The sequence below is a fragment of the Podarcis vaucheri genome (assembly GCF_965113315.1).
Source record: "Podarcis vaucheri genome assembly, chromosome: 8".
In the NCBI taxonomy this organism is placed as follows: Eukaryota; Metazoa; Chordata; class Lepidosauria; order Squamata; family Lacertidae; genus Podarcis; species Podarcis vaucheri.
The window spans coordinates 93320388-93327973 of NC_138766.1; the positions used below are offsets into that span (position 1 = coordinate 93320388).

General features: G+C 39.2%; 2 long non-coding RNA genes across 2 annotated transcripts; one reads left to right on the plus strand and one right to left on the minus strand.

The window, feature by feature from the left end:
* Positions 1-255: 255 nt before the first annotated feature.
* Positions 256-665, minus strand: LOC309539652. The gene is made up of 2 exons (XR_014222914.1): positions 514-665; positions 256-460 (listed from the first exon to the last, which is right to left on the minus strand). It is a non-coding gene; the product is annotated as an uncharacterized lncRNA (long non-coding RNA).
* Positions 666-841: 176 nt separating this feature from the next.
* On the plus strand, positions 842-3737 carry LOC309539674. Its single transcript, XR_014222940.1, has 2 exons — positions 842-1521; positions 3404-3737. It is a non-coding gene; the product is annotated as an uncharacterized lncRNA (long non-coding RNA).
* Positions 3738-7586: the final 3849 nt, after the last annotated feature.

Sequence of the window (7586 nt, forward strand, 5' to 3'; positions counted from 1 at the left end):
TTTTTTGGTTTATTTTATTTATTTACCTCATAAAATTCAAGAGACCACTTGATTTTATTTTATTTTAAAAGATAAAAATTAACCAAAGTGGTGGTGGTGTTTTTTTTAAAAAAGCATACCTCAAACCTACCTGAGCTCTCGCTTGCCGGTATCAAATTTTGGCTTCTTTTGCTTTGTTTTATTTATTTCCATCATAAAACTCAATTTAATTTTTATCTTTTTTATTAAAAAAAAGTTTGGGTTTTTTTTAAAAAAAAAATCTACCTCGAAGCGGTTTGCAAAAAAAGGACAAAACAATAAATTCGATTATTTTTCTTTTTACAACGGTGCTTTTAAAACACACGGAAAGTTAAAACAGATTTTTTAAAGGCCCACCCCAGCATTTCTAAGCACCTGGCTAGTTTTTCCCAAATGAAAATGTTTTTAAGTGGGGACTGAAAGGAAGGCAGCGAAAAGATGCCTGTCATGAGGCAGGGAGTTCCAGAGGAGAAGTGCTGCCTGCCCGACACTCACAAAACAACCAAGTTCTCACCTGGATTGCCTGACTTACAGAACTATAATAACTATAATCAAGATGTGGCAACTATGGCAGCGTTTGAATGATTTCTGATTAAACAATAAAATGTTTGAAGGAAAATAAGACAAAGGGTTTAGTGAAAAAGACGTTAGGTTTATTATGTACATAACTGAATTATGAAATTTATTTTAGTACAAGTAGTTTTCTAAAGTAAATATACTGGGTAAATACATTGGGCGTGGACAGGAAGTCATGTATAAAGATATGAAATGTAGAATAATAGAATGGAAGATGATATTGTAGTTAACTGGAAAATTATTAGTGTTTTTTCCTTTGATGGCCACTGGTCCCATCACCTGGCAAATAGGAGGGGAAGAAATGGAGGCAGTGAGAGATTTCACTTTCTTGGGCTCCATGATCACTGCAGGTGGTGACAGCAGCCGCGAAATTAAAAGACGCCTGCTTCTTGGGAGAAAAGCAATGACAAACCTCGACAGCATCTTAAAAAGCAGAGACATCACCTTGCCAACAAAGGTCCGTATAGTTCAAGCTATGGTTTTCCCAGTAGTGATGTATGGAAGTGAAAGCTGGACCATAAAGAAGGCTGATCGCCGAAGAATGGATGCTTTTGAATTCTGGTGCTGGAGGAGACTCTGGAGAGTCCCATGGACTGCAAGAAGATCCAACCTCTCCATTCTGAAGGAAATCAGCCCTGAGTGCTCACTGGAAGGACAGATCGTGAAGCTGAGGCTCCAAGACTTTGGCCACCTCATGAGAAGCGAAGACTCCCTGGAAAAGACCCTGATGCTGGGAAAGACGGAGGGCACAAGAAGGGGACGACGGAGGACGAGATGGTGGGACAGTGTTCTCAAAGCTACCAGCATGAGTTTGACCAAACTGCGGGAGGCAGTGGAAGACAGGAGTGCCTGGCGTGCTCTGGTCCAGGGGGTCATGAAGAGGCGGACACGACTAAATGACTAAACAACAAGTGTTTCTATCAACTTGTAATGCAAATTCTACGTTATGTTTCTTTTTTAATTTATCAAATAAAGTGGGGGGGGGGAGAAGAACTTGGCCCGGTAGCTGATGGGCAACCAATGCAGACCTCTGTCGTATGCTGGCAAGGCCTCCTGTCAGCAATTGTGCTGCAGCATCCTGCACTAACTGCATCCTCTGGATCAAGCAGAGTGATGCATCTTCATATTCTCGTAAACTCCAGTGCTTCAGTCTATCAGAGTCTGCCCTGATTACTGTATTATGTATTTTAGATGCAAAAATCCCACTTGCATTCATTTGATGGAAAGGGCTGGGACTGTGATTTGTAATGTTTTTACTGTAAATATTTATATATTTTAATAGATATATTTTAATATACACATTCATTATTGTTTTATCTAAATGATTAGCTGTCTCTATTTTATCTGTAAGCTGCCTTGAGTCCCTGGGGAAAAGGCATAATAATAACACCACCACCAACAACAATTTGAGCTTTTCTCCTAGGTTAGTGTGCACAGGGCACTGATTCATAAGGATTTATTTTAGCTGGCCAGTTGCACAAAGCACAGCAATCTGCTTTCATTTTTAAAATGATTTTCATTTATTTATTTGCTATTTTACTTTTAAAGGTAAAATAGGAACAAAAGGCATACAATTAGGATAAGTACTAGGTACTCAGTAAAAAATAAAAATATGCCCCCTACTCTCACTCGCCAATGTTCCGTCCCACCAGCAAAATCACTGAGTTAATTAACAGGATTTTAAAATGCTATAGAAAAAATATATTTTATTAATAATAATTTAACTGTTGATGCATCTGGGGAGTACTTCGAAAGAAAGAACACAAGAAATATGATCTTTGATAGGACCCCTAAATAAATAATATTGGATACAGCACCAGCTACGGGAAAGAACTTTCATACATTATAGAAATATGGAAAGACTAAGGAATAAAATATGAAAGATGTTAAAAATCTCCTTTGTAAAAAAGTCTGAAGCCTTTCTACTGGGTATAATTGATACAGACATTCCTAAAAATATGAGGAAGGTCTTTATGTATGCAACAGTTGCAGCAAAAATTTTAATAGCAAAAAATGGAAAGGAGAAACTACCCCCACTAAACTGGACTGGCAGGCAAAACTATTGGAATATACAGAACTAGCAAGAATGACAGGAAGAATTAGAGACAATACAGAACAAACTTTTATTAGAGAGTGGGACATTCATAGAAAATACCTTGAAGAGCATTGTAAAAATGTGAATCCTCTGGCAGGTTTAGACTGATTCCTGTATGAACATAGAAAACTTTGCAAAAATAAAACTTGGGCAAAGTTTGAAGAGATAATGAAAAGCGGGTTACATAAAAGAAAACCGGGACCCTTGATGGGGTGGCTGGAAGTCACAATGGAAGTTATGTTGTAAGAATTTAATTTATCCTTTGTAAATCGTAGTAATCTTTGGTTCTTTTTGGTTGATTATAATTTTTCTTTTTAAAACTAGTAAAGCAATAAAAAAAATTTAAAAAAAAAATGAAAGGGAGGGAGCCTGTTGCCTTCCAGGTAGTGAGACTCCAACTCCTATCAGCCCCACCCTGAATGGCCAACAGTTGTAGTACAACAACATATGGAGGGCTACAAGTTCCTCATTTATGAATTTATAAATTTATAAATCATTCCTGATTTAGCACCTGCGGTGTGCTAGAGACTCAATGCCTTCCCCAGGGGGCTTATCTTCAACAGGATAGGTGGGGCAGAGGTAAATTGAGAGCTGCACTGGATGGGGCTGATGGGAGTTGGAGGGCACCAGGTTGGCAAAGGCTGCTCCAGAGAGAAGGGAGTGGGAACTACACGCTAGAGCTGCTTGCTTGCAGGTCTGTTTTCATTTCGCCAGGCTAATCTCCAATCCCCCTGAAAGATTTTGAAAGCAAAGCTGGCTGCTGAACTTCCCTGATTATTTTCAGCCTCCAAGGAACAGAAGAACCACCGGCATCAAGGCAATTTCCTCCTCGCACAGCATCTTTCCTCACAATGCTCCTGATTAGTTTTACTGAACTGCCTCTTGTCTGGTTCTTGCGCTTCGGTGGGGGAAGTATTTTTGATTGCTTGGTGTTCCCAAATTCACAGGTGACCTTAACTGGAAAAATTCAATTTCATCAGGTAGCAGACAACCTGACAGTGTAATTGTCTCTATCAGGGAATGACAACTTTAAAATTTTGAGAGTCCATTCTGTTCCCTATGCTTCCATTTCTTGCAAATCTGTGAGAGGCCATGTAGTATAGTGGTTGCAAACCCAAACTAGGACTGGGAAGAACTGGATTCAAATCCCCACTTGCTTGGTGACGTTGTTTGGAACACTATCTCTCAACCTCACAAGGTTGTTGGGTGGGGAGACAGACATTATTGAGCTCCTTGGAGAAAAGGTGGGACATAAATAAGAATGAGGCTGGGAAACAAATTTGATTCAGTTTGCATTTGAAAACAAATTACATTTGCACTTTCCAGGAAAAACATATGAGAATCAAAGCACAGCCATCCTTCAAAATTCACACTTATCCAAATTTTGTGATGCAGGTCTCCAAATACATAGCATTTTCCAAAATGCATGTATTTGTGCAAATTGTACATGACAATATATTAATCAGAATAACATACAAAAATGCATTAAGTTAGGGGAAACTGCTTGCCAAAATCGTACATTTGTTACTTCCGAGACAGACGGATGCCAGCAAGTTCAAATGCAAAGCTGCACACAAAAATGTGCTTAGAAGAAGAAGAAGAAGAAGAGGAGGAGGAGGAGGAGGAGGAGGAGTTTGGATTTGATATCCTGCTTTATCACTACCTGAAGGAGTCTCAAAGCGGCTAACAATCTCCTTTCCCTTCCTCCCCCACAAGAAACACTCTGTGAGGTGAGTGGGGCTGAGAGACTTCAGAGAAGTGTGACTGGCCCAAGGTCACCCAGCAGCTGTAGGTGGAGGAGCAGAGATGCGAACCCGGATTCCCCAGATTACGAGACTACCGCTCTTAACCACTACACCACACTGGCTAGGAGAAATTTGCACTAAAACGCCGATTAATTTTCATCAGGATTTAAAATTCACATATTTCTGTAGCAATGTGGAGAAGTGAATTTAAAATTGGAAAATGAGAAACTAAGAAAACCGAAAGTGAAAGATCCTTTAATCCCTAAATAAGAATGAACTATGATAAAACTCTTTTAAGTCTCCCTACATTCTCCCTCCTTTTAACTTGAAGCAGATGTGGCATCCTTGTGATCATCTTTGCTGCTGTGAAAATAGGCTCTGATCAAGCATTGACCCACTATATTTAGATTTCTTTTGTGTTCCCTGCTGTTTTCTGCTCTGAAGTTTTCCTACATTCACCTCCACCTGCCTCCAAGGTGTAATAAATTTTTCATGCCACAGCTCAAGCTGCTAAAGCAAAATGCAGTTATGTTCTTAACTGTCAGCAGGTGACAGTCTTGCTTTATTAGCCTTTGCTGTTAATGCTTTCTTGGTCGGCATCAATTTTTCAGCCCGTGACCTAGAAATAGAAAACAATGAGGAAGAAATTTCACCTGCCAACATCTGGCATTTGGGGCTGCTATTAAAGGCACACGAGTCATTAAAAATGAGTCGATTTTGGGAGCTGGCAAAGCCTTTGCCATCTACAGCTGGCCATTTTTATGTCTGGTTTTGCAGGATACGTACAGTACTTGGCTTTATAATGATTGTAGTTTTGTGCGCTGTCGATAATAGTCAGTAGGTGGCAGTGATGAGGCCTCTGCCATGGCTTTGCAACATCATTAAATTGCAAGAAAAAGGTGGTGGTGGGGAAACCAAGTCATCCTTCTTGTAACACACTCTGCTTGGACTGCATGTTTGCCTAATGTCAATGGACTGGGAGTTCCAGTGGTCTGAACTGCAAGTTTGCCTTTTGTTGTTGTTGTTGTTGTTGTTGTTTAGTCATTTAGTCGTGTCCGCCTCTTCGTGACCCCATGGACCAGAGCATGCCAGGCCCTCCTGTCTTCCACTGCCTCCCGCAGTTTGGTCAAACTCATGCTGGCAGCTTCAAGAACACTGTCCAACCATCTCGTCCTCTGTTGTCCCCTTCTCCTTGTGCCCTCCATCTCTCCCAACATCAGGGTCTTTTCAAGGGAGTCTTCTCTTCTCATGAGGTGGCCAAAGTCTTGGAGCCTCAGCTTCAGGATCTGTCCTTCCAGTGAGCACTCAGGGCTGATTTCCTTCACAATGGAGAGGTTTGATCTTCTTGCAGTCCATGGAACTCTCCAGAGTCTCCTCCAGCACCAGAATTCAAAACCATAAATTCTTTGGCGATCAGCCTTCTTGATGGTCCAGCTCTCACTTCCATACATCACTACTGGGAAAACCATTGCTTGAACTATACGGACCTTTATCGGCAAGGTGATGTCTCTGCTTTTTAGGATGCTGTCTAGGTTTGCCTTTAGTATTCATGTGGGTAAATTATCTGACTGCAGCTACTTTCTATCTCCACTTTCATAATGGGTGAACTGGTTGGAGGCAAGGAGAAGTGTATGATCGTGAGTTAGTGAGAGGAACTGGAGGAGCCTGCAATGATTTGCATGCTATTTGGAAGTGTCCTATGGAACTCAGTGGGACTTACATCTGAGTAGGCATGCTGGGGGGTTGGCCTGAAAGTCTCATTTGGTGGGATATATGGTTCTCGTTGGTTCCTCTGTCTTGAAAAGCCAAAAGGAAGACACACTTTACTTTTCTCAGTAAAGACACAGGAGCAGTTTAGGAAAGAAAATGTGGCAACCCAGTTTGGATTATAGAAACATGAACAGGAGTCTGTAACATGGGTCAGAGGCCCTAAGCTCTGAAGATAATGAGGCCTTTTATGTGTCCAGCTGCCCTTTGTCAACAATAAATTGTCACTTTTTTTGTTTGTTGAATATATGCTAAATGGTAATTTATGGATCTAATAGGTATCTCAAGCCATTTGCACATAACAAAATATGTATTTTATCAAAATAATTGTTGAACTGAAATACAATTAAGAAGTATTTACGGTAATAGTGAAATACAATTAAGAAGTATATTAATAGTGAAATAATTATTAAGCTCTAACTTAAAATGATTTTTTATTCATAACAAACTTAATAATGCACGCACATTGGCATTTGGCAATAACAGAAGTTCCTTTAGAAGCACAATTTGCAAAGACACATAATCTAGTCTCTAGAAACTTGCTGTAACAAGAAAACCCTGCTTCTGTATGTAGGTTTTTAAAAAATATATCTTTCTTTATTAATTTAAAATAAATACATTTATGAGAAAACAGATGTAAATACAAGTAAACAAACATACAATCAAACAAACAAACAAACAAATAACAGAAAAACCAAACAAACCCACACGCTATAAGATACAAGATTAATATAATTATCATCATATATACTCCTGATACGGAACACAATTATAAAACTTATAGAGAAGAAATTTAAAACTGATTTCCAATTAATCTCACTGTACTTTATCTATCCATTACTTTATACCGCAGTTACATATTTCTTACATAGTTTCTTTTTACCTCCCTACGAACTTTTATTTATACAATATAGGGATCAGTCTAATTCTGCCAAGATGTTTCCTTTTATTCCATAGTTTTCTAAATATTCTTTAAAGATTCCCCAATCCTTATAGACTTTTTGTTTTGATTGGCCTCTGCTGTATGTAGGTTTTATTTGTTTTTTATCTTATACAGTGGTACCTCGGGTTACATATGCTTCAGGTTACATACGCTTCAGGTTACAGACTCCGCTAACCCAGAAATAGTACCTCGGGTTAAGAACTTTGCTTCAGGATGAGAGCAGAAATCGTTCTCTGACGGCACAGTGATAGCAGGAGGCCCCATTAGCTAAAGTGGTGCTTCAGGTTAAGAACAGTTTCAGGTTAAGAACAGACCTCCGGAACGAATTAAGTACTTAACCCGAGGTACCACTGTACAGTATTTTAGAAATGTACATCCAGGTTTTATTTTATTTGTTATCTTATATTTTATAAATGTACATTCAGTTTTTTCCCCTTTAAGT